This window comes from Pleurodeles waltl, chromosome 3_1 (genome assembly GCF_031143425.1).
Source record: "Pleurodeles waltl isolate 20211129_DDA chromosome 3_1, aPleWal1.hap1.20221129, whole genome shotgun sequence".
NCBI lineage: Eukaryota > Metazoa > Chordata > Amphibia > Caudata > Salamandridae > Pleurodeles > Pleurodeles waltl.
In genome coordinates, this window is record NC_090440.1 from 1,200,413,230 (window position 1) to 1,200,431,569 (window position 18,340).

The following is an 18,340-nucleotide window of genomic DNA, read 5'->3' on the forward strand; positions in this document are numbered from 1 at the left end:
AGCGCTTGTGAACACCCCTTTGAGAACTTTGGGGCATATTTATTAAATGTTTGTGCAGGGCACCAAGCAGAGCCGCTGTGCTCCAATGCGTTAATGTGAGACAGCTGAACAGTGCCATTTCAACTAAGATATGACCTCCTCATTCTTCTCCCTGTGCTGGCGCACTCGAGGGTGCCTAGTGCTAACACAGGCACCATTGCATCATGGTGCAAGGGTGCCTGTGTTACAGACAGGGTTGTTCTTTGTGCAGGAACGGAAAACTCCTGCCCAATTGTTGCAAACAGTCTGGTACAATAGCACCCCTTGAAACAAGCATTGGCAAACGTCCAGGTACTCTCCCTTCCAAATCAAAAAAATGAAGGCATGAAGTACCAACAACTAGATAGCAAAGTATCTTGGCCCACCTACATTAAAACAAGGAAGGGCAAAACTCCAGCACAAAGTTTCGGAAATTTCTAATAAAACATCAGTTAACATTGTCCAGAGCAATCTCCCTGGCTATTGACCTCTAGAAGCTTAAAGCACTGCATGGTGGTCAGAATTTAGGGCTTTTCTAATATTGATTTGTTGACTCAGAGTGGGAACACCTTCGTAAGGTCCCTATTAAATAGTCCCAAAAATACACTTCTATTTCCCTGTCCTATGATGTTGCTCTCAAGAAAGTAGAACATGTAGCCATGTTAAGACCTGTACTCTGTTGGGTGAGGATCTGGACAGTACATGAACTTGAGCCATATAGGAGGAGTGTGAGACAACTTGTGGAACTAGTTACAAATTTCACCTTTCCATCGTTTAGACAACCAAATTGGGAATTAAGAGCTTCTGGGCTAATCCTCACTCCTTATCTTCATCTTCCAAAGTGCAATAGAAATCCCTTTTGTGGGATTATGTAATCTCTGGCCCTCATCGAAGTACCATTTTGGGGAAATTGTCAGCTCCGTTTTTGGAATTCAAGCACATTCCTCACTTTTAGAGTTGTAGATGCTCCTCGACCATAGTTAGATAAGACCGTGTACCCAAAGTTCCAATATGATATTTCAGAAATTGGGTCTTTCACGACACAATAGAAAAAGGGCAGAGTTAACTCCGAAGATGGCATTTGCTTCATGTGCCAAATGAACACGAATGTAATTGTATTCCTGGGTGATTGCTTTCTCTTTTTCAAGATTAATATTATTACTTTTACTCTGTATGAAGTAAATGTTCTAATTGTGTTTTTAAGGAATGCATTTTCCGAAATGAACCTTTGGATTCCAAACAATACAAGTAAGAACAAATTTAAAGCACGACTGGTACTAAACCGGTCAACCTACTAACTTGTAAATGGTAGTGAGTGCTGATATCTAAGAGAGTGATCTCATTAGTGAAGCACTCGTCATTTTAGGACAGTGATGCATGTTTACCTTATTGAACTCTGTGGTGGCACAATCCTTTTTACAATGGCGAATATTATTGAAAAGGTTAATTACACACTTGAAATGTGGGTAAACAGGCAAGTAGTAGTAATTAATGCCCTATGTTGCACAGCACGAACAGCAGTCCTTCTCCTAAAACTCTGCCCATTCTGCATACCCCTCCTGACTGTACATACATGTGAGAGGACTGTTCTGACTATATGGGCCGCCTTGATTTATTATTTTTGGATCACCTGGTTTTTTACCTTTTACTATGAGGGAGCCTTTTAGTTTGGGACTCACCCATAGTAACCTCATGGTAAAATGGACTGCGCATGTTTACTGCCAGTGCCACCTTGTTAAGCAAAGGCTGCTGTGAGACAGCAAAGGTCGAAGGCCAAGGGCTGGTTATACTTGCTCATGTGTGCACATACGTGTGCACCCATGTGACGGCTGTGCAGGAGGATTCCTGGCATGTGCAGCCCAAGAGCTGTGCTTAGGTAGCCTGGCGCAGAAGGGACAATACAGAGTGGGTGGCGACCTGGAGTAGGCCTTATGAGATAGGTGTACACATGTGAGGGATAGTCAGTGTGCTTTACTGTTTTCACTGTAGTGACACATCATTATAGGCCAATGGGAAAGGCTGTCCTAGGGTGCAACTCCAGTTCACTAGGGTCCACAGACTCCAGAGATGCACCAATGGACAATGTAACCTGTCGGAAAAGAATAATGCAGTCGGTTACAAAACCATACTTGTACCACTTATGAGTCATCCAGGAACGTCATCTTTCTCTGCCTCAGCTCAGGATTAGGGCCAATTACTACTCTGTCCAGCTGCCAGAGCAGGGCCTTGCATCAATTAGCCAGCTGTCATTCTATGCCAGGAACCAAGCCTGAGAGGTCCTGGAAGAAATGTAAGGGAGGAGGGGCTGAGTCTCTCAGGGCACATCTGGCAACTAACTCCTGGCAATGCCATTTTGAGCTATCCCTGAAGGCTGAGCAGGAAGGTTGGGATGGGGCAGAGAAGTGATGTGGCACATTTGGATAGGCCAGAGGCGCAGCCCTGCTGGAGTCTACAACCACTTAAAAGGTCTCACACAGGGAAGGGCTCTCTCTCTTGGCTGTGCTTCCCTGCAGGACACTGGGACTGACAACGGGCGTCACAGACAACTGGAAGGAAGAACCCCCTGATTGCCCACTGGAGCAAGGACTTTGTCCCTGAATTACTTCAGACCCAGAAAGGCACATGCCGTCAGTTGAGGAACAGACTGCCTCTGGCACAAGGAGAGTGTGCTGTCTAGAATAAAAGAAGGCACCTAAATGAAAGGATGGCACAGAGAGTCTGTGGGACTGGTTCCCTAACCCAGTTGGGGGTCTTTGAGGCCAGAAGGCCTAACAAAAGTGAGCAGAAGATCGTCAAAAACGGCTCAACTGGGGCTGAGATAACGCAATGTGAAGTCTGGCAACCTGTGACCTTTTACCAGTTGACGATGAAGTGCGTGGGGCTCTGCCGCCAACAGAGAACGTGCTCATCGGGAGGGCCAGGGCCTGGAGGCTGCCCCTAACGAAGAATTGCGCCAGGGAGAGAAGTGGCACGTCCATAGCGAGAGGAGGCTGTGTGGAATAAGTGCCATTGTGTTCCTTCGAAAGTGCAGGGGAGGGGTCATGGACCCCATCCCAGGGCCCGATGGGAGAAGCTGAGCAGGGAGCCGGCATTGTGCCCCAGTGAAGATAGCAATAGGGGACCCAGACCCCATCCTGGGGCCCCACAAGGAAACAAAAGTCACGGAGTGCCATCACACTCCCTGTGAAGATGGCAGGAAGGGGCCTCAAACCCCATTTTGCCCCCCCCCCAAGAAGTAAAGCTGGGGGAAGTCATCACGTCGCGGCAAAGATGGCTGTCAGCTGTGAAAGGGGCCGAAGAGGAAGTCAAGAAGTGCCGTCACGCTCCTTGTGAAGGGGGAAGAGACCCTGAAACACATCCAGGGGCCCTCAATGACCTGGAGGAGGGGGAGTGCTGCTGCACTCCCCCACGTAGCACACCCAACAGCAGCTGTATGCATGTCTGTCTGCTGGTGTGGGCAGACTCCTACTGAAGGGCTGGCTCTTGTGGCAGCACATGGAGGTTCTGGCCGTGTGGGGGAGCAGGTGGGAGCAGCTGCAGGTGGGTTCCTCACACAGTTATCCATTAGAGGACTCACCTTATGTGGGGGCTGTGTGGGTGGGACCGAACACCCTCGGGCAGTGAAGAAGATCCTGGCAGCAACAACGCTCTTCCGAGTACTGCAGGAGAGCCGTTAATAAAATATGTCTGCTCTATGAGGTAGCGCACATGATGCCTTGAGGTACAATGTTTTGGCACCAAAAAGTGCTTGTTTTACACTTGTGGTGGCCACCACAAGAAAGCAAATAGTTAGGGGGAGCTTTAGAAGCAGAGAAGCCTTCCCGGAACAGAAAGGTTTGTGTCCCCACCCCAGGTTGGGTGGGACTTCACAATGATAACCCCCCAAGGATTCCAACATGTTTTTGACCAAGTCCTAGCTGGAACATTGGTTTCAGGGTGGTGAAATTGCATTCTCTAGGGGTGACAATCATGGCTACAGGCCCTGTGGTCTGAATTGTGATAACAATAGGATTGCTATAATGGTGAACAATCTCTAGGGGTGAAAGGCTTAAATTACAGGTGTTTTACAGTAATGAAGTCCCTTAAGGACTATAGCTAAAATGGTAGCATGTCGTGCTAAATGTGTTTTAAAATGTAAAGGCACTCTCTAGGGGTGAAAGATTGTATTACATCATGATTAACAACCAAGTGATGTATTTTAGGGACTGTGTCAACTATGCATCATTTTTATGTTGAATAATTCAATGTGGATTATGATGATCCTTGGCCCACACCCTTTAAGGGTGTGGGTAGACTGTGTAGATCATGCTGAGAATAATCCTTGCAATGCCAACCACTCCAGCCTGCTTAGACATGTTCCTTGTTAATGCTTATTTGAGTAATGAGTCTGACAGCCAGCGGCGATCAAAGTAGATGTATTTTATTGCCAGTATCAGATGCTCTCACTCCCAAGTTACAGTCAAATATTACATTAGACTACAAGTGAATATTCTGCCATGTAGGTTGTTGGTTTATATCTCCCCTTGAGAGAGACAAGAATGATTATGCAATGTCATCCAAAAGTAATTCCATCAACTTGTGTATATTTGTTAATTGTTGCTTAGTATTGAGTAGTGTGTGTTTGTAATAAATGTACTTTTACTTTAGCATAAGGAAAAGCACAGACTGGAAAATCATTTAGTGAGTATTATTCTTGTGTGCTAGTGAATGGTGATTATTAGCCCACACCAGCTCCCTTGAGAAAGCCATGGACTGCTGTGCAATGCTATCCTATGAGAGTCAAGTGCTACAATGAGGTGTTTGGTTCCCAGTAGTGGTCGAGTGCTGACTCATTACTTGTGCGGGCCACAAAACTAATGACACACTCTCCAACAATATGATAGTGTCACTCCTGTGTTGACTCCCTACAAATCACCAGCCTGTCCCATCCATTCCACTTATGGCCTGAAATCCATCTTGCCCTCACCGTGGCCTAAGTTTTAGGCATCACAGCCTGTGGGCTAGCCAGAGTCACATTTGGAGTCAGCCTTCCTCAGTATCTTGATTCGGGACAGGGGCAGCCGGACTTGGTGAGTGACTACAACTCCAGATGGGGGCTCCTACGGGAGGGGTTGAGTGCCACTGCCTTCAGGCATCAACGTGGCCACAGGTAAGGAGCGGATAAAATAGGGAAAAGACCTGAGAGGAAGAGCAGATATCAGCACATATGATGCTTCAACAACCCACATGGAACCAAAGTCAGTGGGTATTTTGCAGACACCATGAAAGTCTCCTGCACTTTGTGCCAGCGGACTGTTGTTCTTCTGGTCTTGGAGAAGGCAGACGTCACTCAATTCTGATTTGAGCAGTGACACATTCTATTTCTCAGCCCTGTAAGGGCAAAGGAGAAGGTGCCAATGGGGTCCATAGTAGTTTTCAGATGCCATACCTTGTGCTGTTTTTAGAGGCTTGATTCAGAAAGACAATAATTTCCAGCACTCACTTCCTACTGTATTGAGCAGAAACCCTCCAACAACGAAGAGGAGTGTAATTCAAGCACTCGTTCAGAGGAACACCACAACTGCTATCCAATCAAATCGTGTGAACCTGTCTCCCAACATATGGGTGGTATCAAAGCCATTCTCTTGGTTATGATTACCACATCATTGTCTGGCGACAGCTGCACTATCGAGCCAGACCATGCCAAGCACTGGCAACGCCAATAGGTCTTGCCTATGTAAGATCTATTTGCTTTGCCACTTTCATTTACCCATGTTGTACACCAGCAACACTGCTCTTAATCATTGCTAAATGTTAGTGCCATGGCATAGAGTAGAGTGGTGTAGCAAAGCATGGTGTAGAGTGGAATTGCACTGAGTGGCATAGATTAGAGTGGCAAAGAATAGTGCCACAAAGTGCGGTGGTAAAGAATGGGGTTGCAAAGACTGGAGTGGAGTTGAGTGGGATCCAGTTAGTGGCATGGAGTACAATGGTGTAGAGTAGAGTCTCATAGAGTAGAGTGGTGTAGAGTGACATAAAGTGATATTAGTGTGGAGTGGTGCACAGTAGCGTTGTGTGGAATGAAGTGGTGTAGAGAAGAGTGGTGAATACTGGGATTGAGTGGAGTGTCATAGAATGTCATAGAGCATTATGAAGTAGAGTGGCTTAGAGTTGAGTGGAATGAGGTACAATGGCATAGGGTGTGGTGGAGTGGAGTAGAGGTGCAGAGAGTTTACTAGTGTAAAGTAGAGTGGCATAGAGTAGAGTGGAGAGGTGTAGACTAAAGAGGTGTAGACTAGAGTGGCATAGACTAGTGTGGTATATAGTAGACTGGCATAGAGTGGCACTGTGTGAAATTGAGGGGTGTAGAGTAGAGTGACATAAAGTGCCAAAGAGTGCCGTGGCATAGCATAGCATAGACTGGTGTGGAGTAGTGAAGCATAGAATATAGTGGCATACAGTACATTGGCATAGAGTAGGGTGGCAAATAGTGGGGTGGAATGAGTAGAGTAGAGTGGTGTGGTGTGGAGTAAAGTGGCATTGATTAGAGTGGCATAGAGTAGAGTGGCATGGAGTGGGTGGAGTGGAATGGAATGTACTAGAATGGCGTAGGGAAAGGTGGCGCACAGTAAAGTAGAATGGAGTGGTGTAGAATAGAGTGGCATAGAGTGCTACAGAGACGCACTGTGTGGAGTGGAATGGCATATAGTATAGTGGGATAGAGTGGGGTGGAGTAGAATGGCATGGAGTGGAGTAGCATGGGGAGGTGTGCAGTGGAGAAAAGAAGAGTGGCATTGAACGGAGTGGCATAGACCGCCATAAAGTAGAGTGGTGTAGGACAGAGTGTCTTATGGTAGAGTGGTATAGAGTGGGGTAGAGGGGAATAGAGGGGCGTGGAGTAGAGTGGCATAGACTGGAATGGCATAGAGTGGAGTGACATATAGTAGAGTGATACAGAGTAGAGTGGTATAGAGTAGAGGGCATGGTGTAGAGTAAAGAGGCCTAGAGTAGAGTGGCATGGAGTGGCATGGAATGGACCAGAGAAGAGTGGAGTATAGTGGCATTGAGTGGAGTGGCATAGAATGGCATATATAGCCATAAGGTAAAGTAGCGTACAATAGGAGCTAAGTAATCAAAAGATTTCAAATGAGAGTGACAAAGAAAACAACTAATCATTTGCTGTGGGAAGGTTCTGAAAGCAGAATGGCAAGGAGTAGAGTGGCATAGAGTGGTGTAGTATGTAGTAGGATGGCTGCAGAGTGAAATGGAGTGGGATTGTGGGGAGGATAGAGGATAGTGATATAGAGTGGAGTAGCTAAGGAAGGGTGGAGTAGAGTGGTGTGGAGTAGAGTGGAGATGAGAAGAGTAGCATGGCACAGTAAGGAGTGGCATGGAGTGGAGTAGCGTAGAGTGATGTAGAGTAGAGTGGCATAGAGTAGAGTGACTTAGAGTACCACTGAGTACTACTGTGTGGAGTAGAATTGAGTACAGTAGAGTGTCATAGAGTGGGGTGGAGTAGAGTAGTGTGGAATACATTGGTGAGGAGTAGAGAGGACTGGCACTGAGTGTTATAGAGTAGTGTGGCACTGAGTAGAGTGGAGTGGTGGAGAGCAGAGTGGCATAGAGTGAAGTAGCGTGGCAGAGAGTGGAGTGGCATAGCTTGCAGTAGAGTAGATCTATTTGGAATGGAGTGGCATGGAGTAGAATTACTTAGAGTAGTCTAGAGTTGCGGAGAGTGGTGCAGAGTGAAGTAGAGTTGCATATAATGGAATTGAGTGTCATATAATAGAGTGGAATGGAACAGCATAGAGCAGAGTGGCATAGAATGGAGAGGTATGGAGTTGCATATAATAAAGTGGTGTGGAGTAGAGTGGCATTGAGTGGAGTGGCTTAGAGTGAGTGGAATTAATCAAAGTGCGGTGGAGTGGGATGGAGTAGAATAGAGAGGTGTGCAGCAGAGTGACATAGAGTAGAGTGGCATAGAGTGGGGTGGAATGGATCAGAGATGTGGTGAAGTGGAGTAGCATAGGGTGACATTATGTTGAGAAGAGTGGTCTAGAGTAGAGCGGCATAGAGTGGTGTGGACTAGCATAGAGTGGAGTAACATAGAGTAGAATGCCATAGAGTGCCGTAGATCCTATCCATCTTTCTTTAGATGGTGGTGCCTCTCTATGCTCGTACTACTGGACCTCTCAGCGGCTTTCAAGATCGTTTCTCATCCAGTTCCCATTAGCATACTGCATGAGATCGATGTCAGTGGGATCTCCCTGCAATGGTTAACTGACTTTCTAAAATATCAGACCCAAATTATTACATGAGGTTCCTTTAAATCCTGGCAGTCCCTCTCACCAAGGGAGTGCCTCAAGGCTCATCACTGAACCCAACGTTATTTAATATTTACATTGCTCACTTGGCACAGCTGGTTTTGAAGTAATCTCATATGCGGATAATACGTAGCTGATGATCACTATAGGACAGGGCATTGAGAACTCGAGACATAGGGGCTCAATACGATTTCCGCGGGGAACTCCACCGAGATCCGCACTGACGGTCAACAGAAGACCACCAGCGTGCAGAACCCCCTGCCGGCCACATAATATACATCCAGCTGGGCTGGCAGGCAGAAACAGTGTTTCCGCCCGCCGGCCCTGCTGGAAGAAGGGCCTGAACGTTGACGCCTGCGGCAATGTGGCAGTGTGGCGGGTGCAGCAACACCTGTCGCGCATTTCACTGCCCGTAAACCGGGCAGTGTAATGCGCGATGGGCTGTGCACGGGGGCGCCAAGTCACTCATTCCGCCAGCCTACACCACCAGGGAAAGGCTGGTGGAATCGGACTCATTATCTGGTGGCCAGCGCTGCTTGCAGCGCTGCCCTGTCGGATCAGAAACGCCGCCACCGCCAGGCTGCCTGCGGGTGAGAGCCTAGCGGTGGCGGCGTTTCATCCGTGGTGGTTCTGCTACATTCATTATATGGTGGTCTGGACCGCCATGCCATTGGCGGAAGTTACCGCCACCGCCAGCTTAGTGGTACAGGCCACCATGTTAGTAATGACCTCCTTACTTACCAAAACTGTATGAAATATATTGCTGCCTGGATGGCTGGAAACTGTCTTCAGCTCAATACTGAGAAGACTGAGGTCTTTCTATTCAGAAAGGCACAACAGCTCTGGTCACCAGGCTGGAGGTCGGGCATCCCCCCACCCACTCAGTGAAAAATGTAAGGATTGAAATCGACCAGGAAACAACAATGAAAAATCACATTACTAAGGTAAGAGGAACTTGTTGTGCCACCATGCGCACCCTGGAGAAGGTTTTCCCTTGGCTCCCTTCCTTGGCCAGGAAAACACTGATCCACGCACTGGTTGTCAGTCACCTGGATTATAGCAATGCCCTGTTGATGGCAGCCAATGACACTTTTCTTATGAAACTTCTGGCTGTACAAAATACAGCTGCCTGACTTATCTCTAACCTCCCAGCGGGTTCTCCTTCAGCCCCTATTTTAAGGTCCTTGCACTGGTTGCCGGTCAGGAAACTCATCTTCTTTAAGACATGCTGTCTCACCCACAAAGCCCTTATAGAAAAATCTCCTTCATACCTGTAAAAAGACAATGCCGCTACTGTCCAACATGCACTCTGAGATCAAGGGACAAAGTGCTCTTCTCTGTCCCTCAGATTCAGCTCTCAAGATATGGCGGTAGATCCTTTTCTTACACTGCTCCAAGGTATGGAAACACTTCCTGTCTATCTGTGTGGCTGTGCAGATTTAGGTGAATTTAAGAAGCTGTTGAAAACCTGGCTATTTTAGATCTTAGATGAAAAGTTCCTGAAGAGTTTAGTGCCAACTGACACCTTCAGGTGTGATTTGCTGCACTTTACAAATGCTTATCATATCATATCATAGAGTGTCATTAAGTTTAGAGTATAGTGGTGTGGCATAGAATAAAGCAATGTAGAGCACAGTGGAATGGAGTGACATAGAGCAGAGTGGTGTGGCACAGACTAAATTGACATAGAGTAGAGTGGCTTAGAGTAGCATGGCATGGAGTAGGATGGAATAGACCAGAGTGGTGTGGAGTGGGATGAAGTGGCGTGGGTGCAGTAGATTGGCATAGTGTAGAGTGGCATAGAGTGGGGTGGAATGGATCAGAGTGGGGTGGAGTGAGTTGGAGTGGAGTGGCAGAGAGTAGAGTGGCATAAAGTAGAGTGGCGTGTGGTAAAGTGTTGTAGAGTAGAGTGACAAAAAGCAGAGTGGCGTTGTGTGAAAAAGAGTAGTCTAGAGTATAGTGGTGTAGAATGATGAGGAGCAGCATAGAGTAGAATGTCAAAGAGTGTGGTAGAGTAGCATTGTGTGGAGTGCCATAGAGGGGCATTTTATAGATAAGTGTAGAGTATAGCGGAGTGGCATAGAGTTAAGCGGTGTAGAGTAGAGTGGAATAGAGTGGCATAGGGCAGAGTGGCATAGATTGGAGTGGTGTAGAGTGGAGTGGCACAGAGTAAAGTGGTGTGGAGTAGAGTGGCATAGAGCAGCGTGGCATAAAGTGGAGTGGATTGGATCACAGTGGTGGGGAGTGGGATGGAGTGAAGTAGTGTGGTGTGCAATAGAATAGCATGAAGTGGTATAGAGAAGAATGGCATTATATACAGTGGCTTAGATGGGAGTGTACAGTAAAGTGACGTAAAGTAGAGTGGTGTCCAGTGAAGTGGCATACATTAGAGTAGTGTAGAGTGGAATGGCATGGAGTGGAGTGGAGTAGTGTAGAGTAAAATGCCACAGAGTACCAGAGAGTGGCATTGTGTGGAGTGCCGTAGAGTGGCATTGTGTAGAGAAGTTCAGAGTATAGTGAAGTGGTGTAGACTGAAACAGCATAGAGTAGAGTGGAATGGAGTGGCATTGAGCAAAGTGACGTAGAGTGGAGTGGCATAGAGTAGAGTGGAATAGAGTGGGGTGAAATGGATCAGAGTGGTTTGGAGTAGGATGGAGTGAAGTAGTATGGTGTGCAGTGGCATAGAGCAGAGTGGCACTGAGTACAGTGGCATAGAGTGTAGCGATGTAGTGTAGAGTAGCATTGTGTGGAGTAGAGTGGTCTAGAGCAGAGTGGTGGTGGGTGGTGTGGAGTGGAGTAGTGTAGAGTAGAATGCCATATAGTACCATAGAGTGGCATTGTGTGGAGTGCCTTGGAGTGGCACTGTGAAGAGAAGCATGGAGTATAGTGGAGTGACGTTAAGTAAAGTGGCATGGAGTAGACTGACATAGAGAGGCATAGACTACAGTGGCATAGAGTGGGGTGGAATGGATCAGAGGGGGTGGAGTGGGGTGGCATAGAGTGGAGTGGCATAAAGTAGAGTGGCACGTGATAAAGTGTTGTAGAGTAGAGTGACAAAGAGTAGAGTGGCATTGTGTGAAATAGAGTGGTCTAGAGTAGAGTGGTGTAGAGTGATGTGGAGTGGCATAGACTGGAGTGGAGTAGCGTAGAGTAGAATGTCATAGAGTACTGTAGAGTGGCATTGTGCGGAGTGCCATAAAGTGGCATTCTGTAAATAAGTGTAAACTATAATGGAGTGACGTAGAGTCAAGTGGCGTAGGATAGATTGATGTACAGTGAAGTGGCATACAGTAGAGTAGTGTAGAGTGGAGTGTAGAGTAAAATGCCACAGAGTACCATAGAGTGGCATTGTGTGGAGTGCCATAGAGTGGCATTGTGTAGACAAGTTCAGAGTATAGTGAAGTGGTGAAGACTAAAACAGTGTAGAGTAGAGTGGAAATGAGTAGCACTGAGCAGAGTGACATAGAGTGGAGTGGTGTAGAGTGGAGTGGCACATAGTAAAGTGACGTAGAGTGGAATAGAGTGGGGTGGAATGAAATAGTGTAGTGTAGAGTTACATTGTGTGAAGTAGAGTGGTCCAGAGTAGAGTGGTGTGAAGTGGCATGGAATGGAATAGTGAGAGTAGAACGCCATATAGTGTCATAGAGTGGCATTGTGTGGGTTGCCTTAGAGTGGCATTGTGAAGAGAAGCATAGAGTATAGTGGAGTGGCGTTCAGTAAAGTGGCATGGAGTAGTCTGACATAGAGTGGCATAGAATGGAGTGGTGTAAAGTGGTATAGAGTGATAAAGGATGGTACCTTATGGAGTGGAGTTGAGTGACGTAGAGTAGATTGGCATAGAGTAGGGTGGAGAAGAGTGTCATGGAGTATAGTGGCAAGGAGTAGAATGTAGTAGCATAGAGTGGCAGAGGGTAGAGTGGCATAGACTAAAGTGGAGTGGTGTAGAGTAGAGTGATGTATTATAGAGTGGATTGGCATGGAATAGAGCAGCATGGTGATCCACAAAGTGTCATTGTGTGGCATGGAGTGGCCTAGAGAGGAGTGACTTAGGGCCATATGTACGAACACATTTTCCCATTGACACATAATGGGAAAAACCCTTTGCTACATCTGGCCCTCAGAGTGGTGTATAGTAGAGTAGAGTTGCATTGAGTGTCATAGAATAGAGCAGCATCGAGTGAAGCAGTATAGAGTTCAGTGCCATTGAGTAAAATGGTATCAAGTAGAGTGGCATGGAGTAGAGTGGCAAAGAGTGGGGTGGAGTAGAGCAGAGTGGGTTGCAAAAGGATGTAGTAGAGTGGCATGTAGTAGAGTGGCATGGAGTAGATTGGCAAGGATTGGCATGGAGTGGAGTGGTGTACACTAGAGTGGCATAGAGTAAAGTGGTGGAGTGTGATGTAGAGTAGAGTGACGGAGTGGAATAGGGTTGCATTGAGTGGAGTGGAATTGCATAGAGTAGAATGCCATAGATTACCAAAGAGTGGTGGAGTTCAATGGAATGGTATTGTGTAGAGTGGCATAGAGCATAGTGCAATGGTGTTGAGTAGAGTGGCTTAAAGTACAGTGGCAGAGTAGAATGGCATAGAATGGAGTGGCATAAAGTAGAGTGGAGCAGAACAAAGTAGAGTGGAGTGGTTTACAGTGGAGTGGGATAGAATAGAGTTGCAGTGTGTTGTAGGAAAGTACCATCTTGCCTGGCATGTTACCCCCATATTTCACTGTATATATGTTGTTTCAGTTGTATGTGTCACTGGGACCCTGCCAGCCAGGGCCCCAGTGTTCATAAGTATGCCCTGTATGTGTTACCTGTGTTATGACTAACTGTCTCACTGAGGGTCTGCTAATCAGAACCTCAGTGGTTATGCTCTCTCATTTCTTTCCAAATTGTCACTAACAGGCTAGTGACCAATTTCACCAATTTACATTGGCATATTGGAACACCCTTATAATTCCCTAGTATATGGTACTGATGTACCCAGGGTATTGGGGTTCCAGGAGATCCCTATGGGTTGCAGCATCTCTTTTGCCGCCCATAGGGAGCTCTGACAATTCTTACACAGGCCTGCCACTGCAGCCTGAGTGAAATAACGTCCACGTTATTTCACAGCCATTTACCACTGCACTTAAGTAACTTATAAGTCACCTATATGTCTAACCTTTACCTGGTAAAGGTTAGGTGCAAAGTTACTTAGTGTGTGGGCACCCTGGCACTAGCCAAGGTGCCCCCACATTGTTCAGGGCAAATTCCCCGGACTTTGTGAGTGCGGGGACACCATTACACGCGTGCACTACACATAGGTCACTACCTAGGTGTAGCTTCACAATGGTAACTCCGAATATGGCCATGTAACATGTCTATGATCATGGAATTGCCCCCTCTATGCCATCCTGGCATTGTTGGCATAATCCCATGATCCCACGGGTCTCCAGCACAGACCCGGGTACTGCCAAACTGCCTTTTCAGGGGTTTCACTGCAGCTGATGCTGCTGCCAACCCCTCAGACAGGTTTCTGCCCTCCTGGGGTCCAGCCAGGCTTGGCCCAGGATGGCAGAACAAAGGACTTCCTCAGAGAGAGGGTGTTACACCCTCTCCCTTTGGAAAAAGGTGTTAAGGCAGGGGAGGAGTAGCCTCCCCCAGCCTCTGGAAATGCTTTCATGGGCACAGATGGTGCCCATTTCTGCATAAGCCAGTCTACACCGGTTCAGGGAGCCCTCAGCCCTGCTCTGGCGCGAAACTGGACAAAGGAAAGGGGAGTGACCACTCCCCTGACCTGCACCTCCCCTGGGAGGTGCCCAGAGCTCCTCCAGTGTGCTCCAGACCTCTGCCATCTTGGAAACAGAGGTGCTGCTGGCACACTGGACTGCTCTGAGTGGCCAGGGCCAGCAGGTGACGTCAGAGACTCCTTCTGATAGGCTCCTTCAGGTGTTGCTAGCCTATCTTCTCTCCTAAGTAGCCAAACCCTCTTTTCTGGCCATTTAGGGTCTCTGCTTTGGGGATTTCCTTAGATAACGAATGCAAGAGCTCATCCGAGTTCCTCTGCATCTCTCTCTTCACCTTCTGCCAAGGAATCGACTGCTGACCGCGCTGGAAGCCTGCAAAACTGCAACAAAGTAGCAACGACGACTACTGCGACACTGTAACGCTGATCCTGCCGCCTTCTCGACTGTTTTCCTGGTGCTGCATGCTGTGGGGGTAGTCTTCCTCCTCTCTGCACTAGAAGCTCCGAAGAAATCTCCAGTGGGTCGACGGAATCTTCCCACTGCAACCGCAGGCACCATAGAACTGCATCACTGGTACTCTGGGTCTCCTCTCAGCAGGACGAGCGAGGTCCCTTGAACTCAGCAACTCTGTCCAAGTGACTCCCACAGTCCAGTGACTCTTCAGTCCAAATTTGGTGGAGGTAAGTCCTTGCCTCCCCACGCCAGACTGCACTGCTGGGAACCGCGAGTTTTGCAGCTACTCCGGCTCCTGTGCACTCCACGAAGATTTCCTTTGTGCACAGCCAAGCCTGGGTCCACAGCACTCTAACCTGCATTGCATGACCTCCTGAGTTGTCCTCCGGCGGCGTGGGACTCTCTTGTGCAACTTCGGGTGAGCACTGTTTCACTCCACTTTGTAGTGCCTGTTCTGGCACTTTTGCGGATGCTGCCTGCTTTTGAGAGGGCTCCTTGTCTTGCTCGGCACCCCCTCTGTCCCCTGACGCAATTGATGACATCCTGGTCCCTCCTGGGCTACAGCAGCACCCAAAAACCCTAACCGCAATCTTTGTAGCTAGCAAGGGTTGTTTACGGTCTTTCTGCAGAAAAACACTTCTGCACAACTCTCCACGGCGTGGGACATCTATCCTCTAAAGGGGAAGTTTCTAGCCCTTGTCGTTCTTGCAGAATCCTCAGCTTCTACTGTCCAGTAGCAGCTTCTTTACATCCACAGCTGGCATTTCCTGGGCATCTGCCCACTCTCGACTTGATCGTGACTTTTGGACTTGGTCCCCTTGTTCCACAGGTACCCTCGTCTGGAAATCCATCGTTGCTGCATTGCTGGTTTTGGTCTTTCCTGCAGAATTCCCTTATCACGACTTCTGTGCTCTTTAGGAAACTTCAGTGCACTTTGCACTCACTTTTCAGGGTCTTGGGGTGGGCTATTTTTCTAACCCTCACTGTTTTCTTACAGTCCCAGTGACCCGCTACAAGGTCACATAGGTGTGGGGTCCATTCGTGGTTCGCATTCCACTTTTGGAGTATATGGTTTGTGTTGCCCCTATCCCTATGTGCCCCCATTGCATCCTATTGTAACTATACATTGTTTGCACTGTTTTCTAATACTATACTGCATATTGTTGGTATTGTGTACATATATCTTGTGTATATTTGCTATCCTCATACTGAGGGTACTCACTGAGATACTTTGGCATATTGTCATAAAAATAAAGTACCTTTATTTTTAGTATATCTGTGTATTGTGTTTTCTTATGATATTGTGCATATGACACTACTGGTACTGTAGGAGCTTCACTCGTCTCCTAGTTCAGCATAAGCTGCTCTGCTAAGCTACCATTATCTATCAGACTAAGCTGCTAGACACCCTATACACCAATAAGGGATACCTGGGCCTGGTGCAAGGTGTAAGTACCCCTTGGTACTCACTACAAGCCAGTCCAGCCTCCTACATTGTGTGGAGTAGACAGGTGTAGAATAGTGTGGCACAGAATAGAGGGAAGTGGCATAGAACTGAGTGGAGTGACATACATTATTATGCCGCAGAGTGGCGCAGAGTAGCATTGTGTGGATTGCCATAGAGTAGCATTGTGGAGAGGGAAACAGAGTAGAGTGGCATAGAGTAGAGAGGCATAAAGTGGAGTGACATAGAGTGGACTGGCATAGAGTAGAGTGGCATAGAGTGGAGTGGTGTAGAGTGGAGTAAAGTGGCATTGAGTGGAGTGGAATAGAGTAGAGTGGCATAGAGTGGAGTTGTGTAGAGTGGTATAGAGTAGAATGGTGTAGAGTAGAGTGGCAAAGAGTGGAGAGACAGAGTGGAGTGACATAGAGTGCTGCAGAGTGTCACTGTGTGGAGTGGAATAGTGCAGATTAGAGTGGCATAGAGTAGGGTTGAGTACAGTGGTGTGGAGTAGTGTGGAGTGGCATTGAATAACGTGGCATAGAGAAGAGTGGTGTAGAGTAGAGTGACATAGAGTAAGGTGAACTGGAGCAGAGTCGGGTTGAGTGCAATGGAGTAGAGTGTAGTGGCAAGCAGTAGAGTGGCAGGCCTACAAAATCGTTAAAATGTTACCAGACCTACGGGTGTAGTGATTTAAATAATGTACTAGACCTAACTGTAATGTACTTGAACTGTAAACTGGTATAAAAATGTGTGATCCTAGGCAAATATTTTATTTTTTACAGAGTTGCCTTTTTGCTTCATTATTATCATATATGATTGCACCTTCAAATATGCGAGTTTAGCATCTCTGCTGTACAAAAAACTCCTTTGTTTGATTTAATAAACTAAACTTTTGCTCGATGTATAAAAATTTAGGTTACATGCATGGTACATATGATCCCTGACTTGCTGCCTAGGTCACTAATTGCTTTGTCATCAGGGCAGGGGCAAGAATGTTTCTCAGTTCAAATTTAAAAACTAATTTGTAAGCAATATGAGGGATGTAACCAAACAAGATGGGCAATTAGACGCTCCTCACAGAGCTCCTGCTGGCGACTATGAAATCCTAAACCAATCCTCAACCATCCTGAATGATTTTCCTCCCCTGTGCATTCATCCTATACCAAAAGCTGCTAGGGAGCAAAGGGCCGGCCCCTGAGGGCCTGTGAGCTGCTCCAGTCCTGAAGGATATGGTAGCCCTGCACAAGATGGCTGGAGCTGGTGTTACCTGTTCCAGAGGCATCCCCTGCAGGACTGAGTGACTGGCAGGACTGTGGGTGCTGACAGAGGCTGAGGGAGATTGAGGACCATCTGATGGCAGCCCTGTGAAATCTAGGGCAGACACCAGCGGCCTGATGAATCCAACCGGTCAGATAGCCAGCATAGCTACAGAGCCCTAAGATACACAGCCCACATGGTTTCTCGCAGCGATGGGACAACGGAATGGACCCCGATTCCTGAAGCCTCAGCTTGGTGGCCCTGGATGCAGCATTTGGGGAGCAACCGGGAGTGCCCGAGGCCCGACCACGGACCAACACAACAATATTTGAATTGAGACTCCATTGGAGCTTTGTTGAGGCATCCCATACCTTATGAGGTATCTTCCTGTGAGAAGCCCCGATGACTAGAGATTGGACCCAGATCTGAGGTTCCTTCGAAAAATAACTGTGGACTGAAAACAATTGCCCTATCCGGCGATCAACAGTACTGGAAGAGGCTGGTTGCTGGGCAAGAGACTGGTGGCACAACTCTAGGGCGAATCCAAACACACTTTGACCTGCTCTTCCGAGGCTCAATAGGAGCCCCCAACTGCCTAGCTAACTAGGTGGTCTTGTGAGGCCCTGAGAACTGAGTATCTGTGAACAGAATTGATGTCCGTGAACCCCTCTTCAAGGGGCATAGGTCTGCTTGTAGGACACCGAGCTTTGTGGAGTCCTCCAGATCCCCCTATGACCGACCAATGGAGGACAAGAGAAGAAGGAGCCTTCATTTTGATTGGGGTGAGGGAGACATGGCTGGCTACATCAGACTACTCCTGAGTACTGCAATCTGCTATGTCACTACTGTGGAGAACCTTTACCGATTGAGTGTCTGGCGACCCCCTCAGTGATTATCAACAGTGCCACTCCTCGACTCCTCAGCCTGTGAGCAGCTCAGTGTCACCATGGTGAAAGATATGGTGAATAAGGCCCTCATTACGACCCTGGCGGTAGGCGGAGATGTGGCAGTAATACCACCAACAGGCTGACGAAAAAAAAAAGGAATTATGACCATGATCCGACCGCCAGGGCGGTGACAACCGCTGGGCTGGAGAATTTGGTCTCCAGCCCGGCGGCCGTCACAAGACCGCCGGCGGTAACAC

General features: G+C 47.6%; 1 protein-coding gene across 2 annotated transcripts in view; it reads left to right on the forward strand.

Moving 5' to 3' along the window:
• The window catches only part of KIRREL3 (kirre like nephrin family adhesion molecule 3), a 3,739,713-nt gene that overhangs the window by 2,262,897 nt on the left and 1,458,476 nt on the right, over positions 1–18,340 (forward strand). The gene's annotated exons all lie outside the window — the stretch shown is intronic.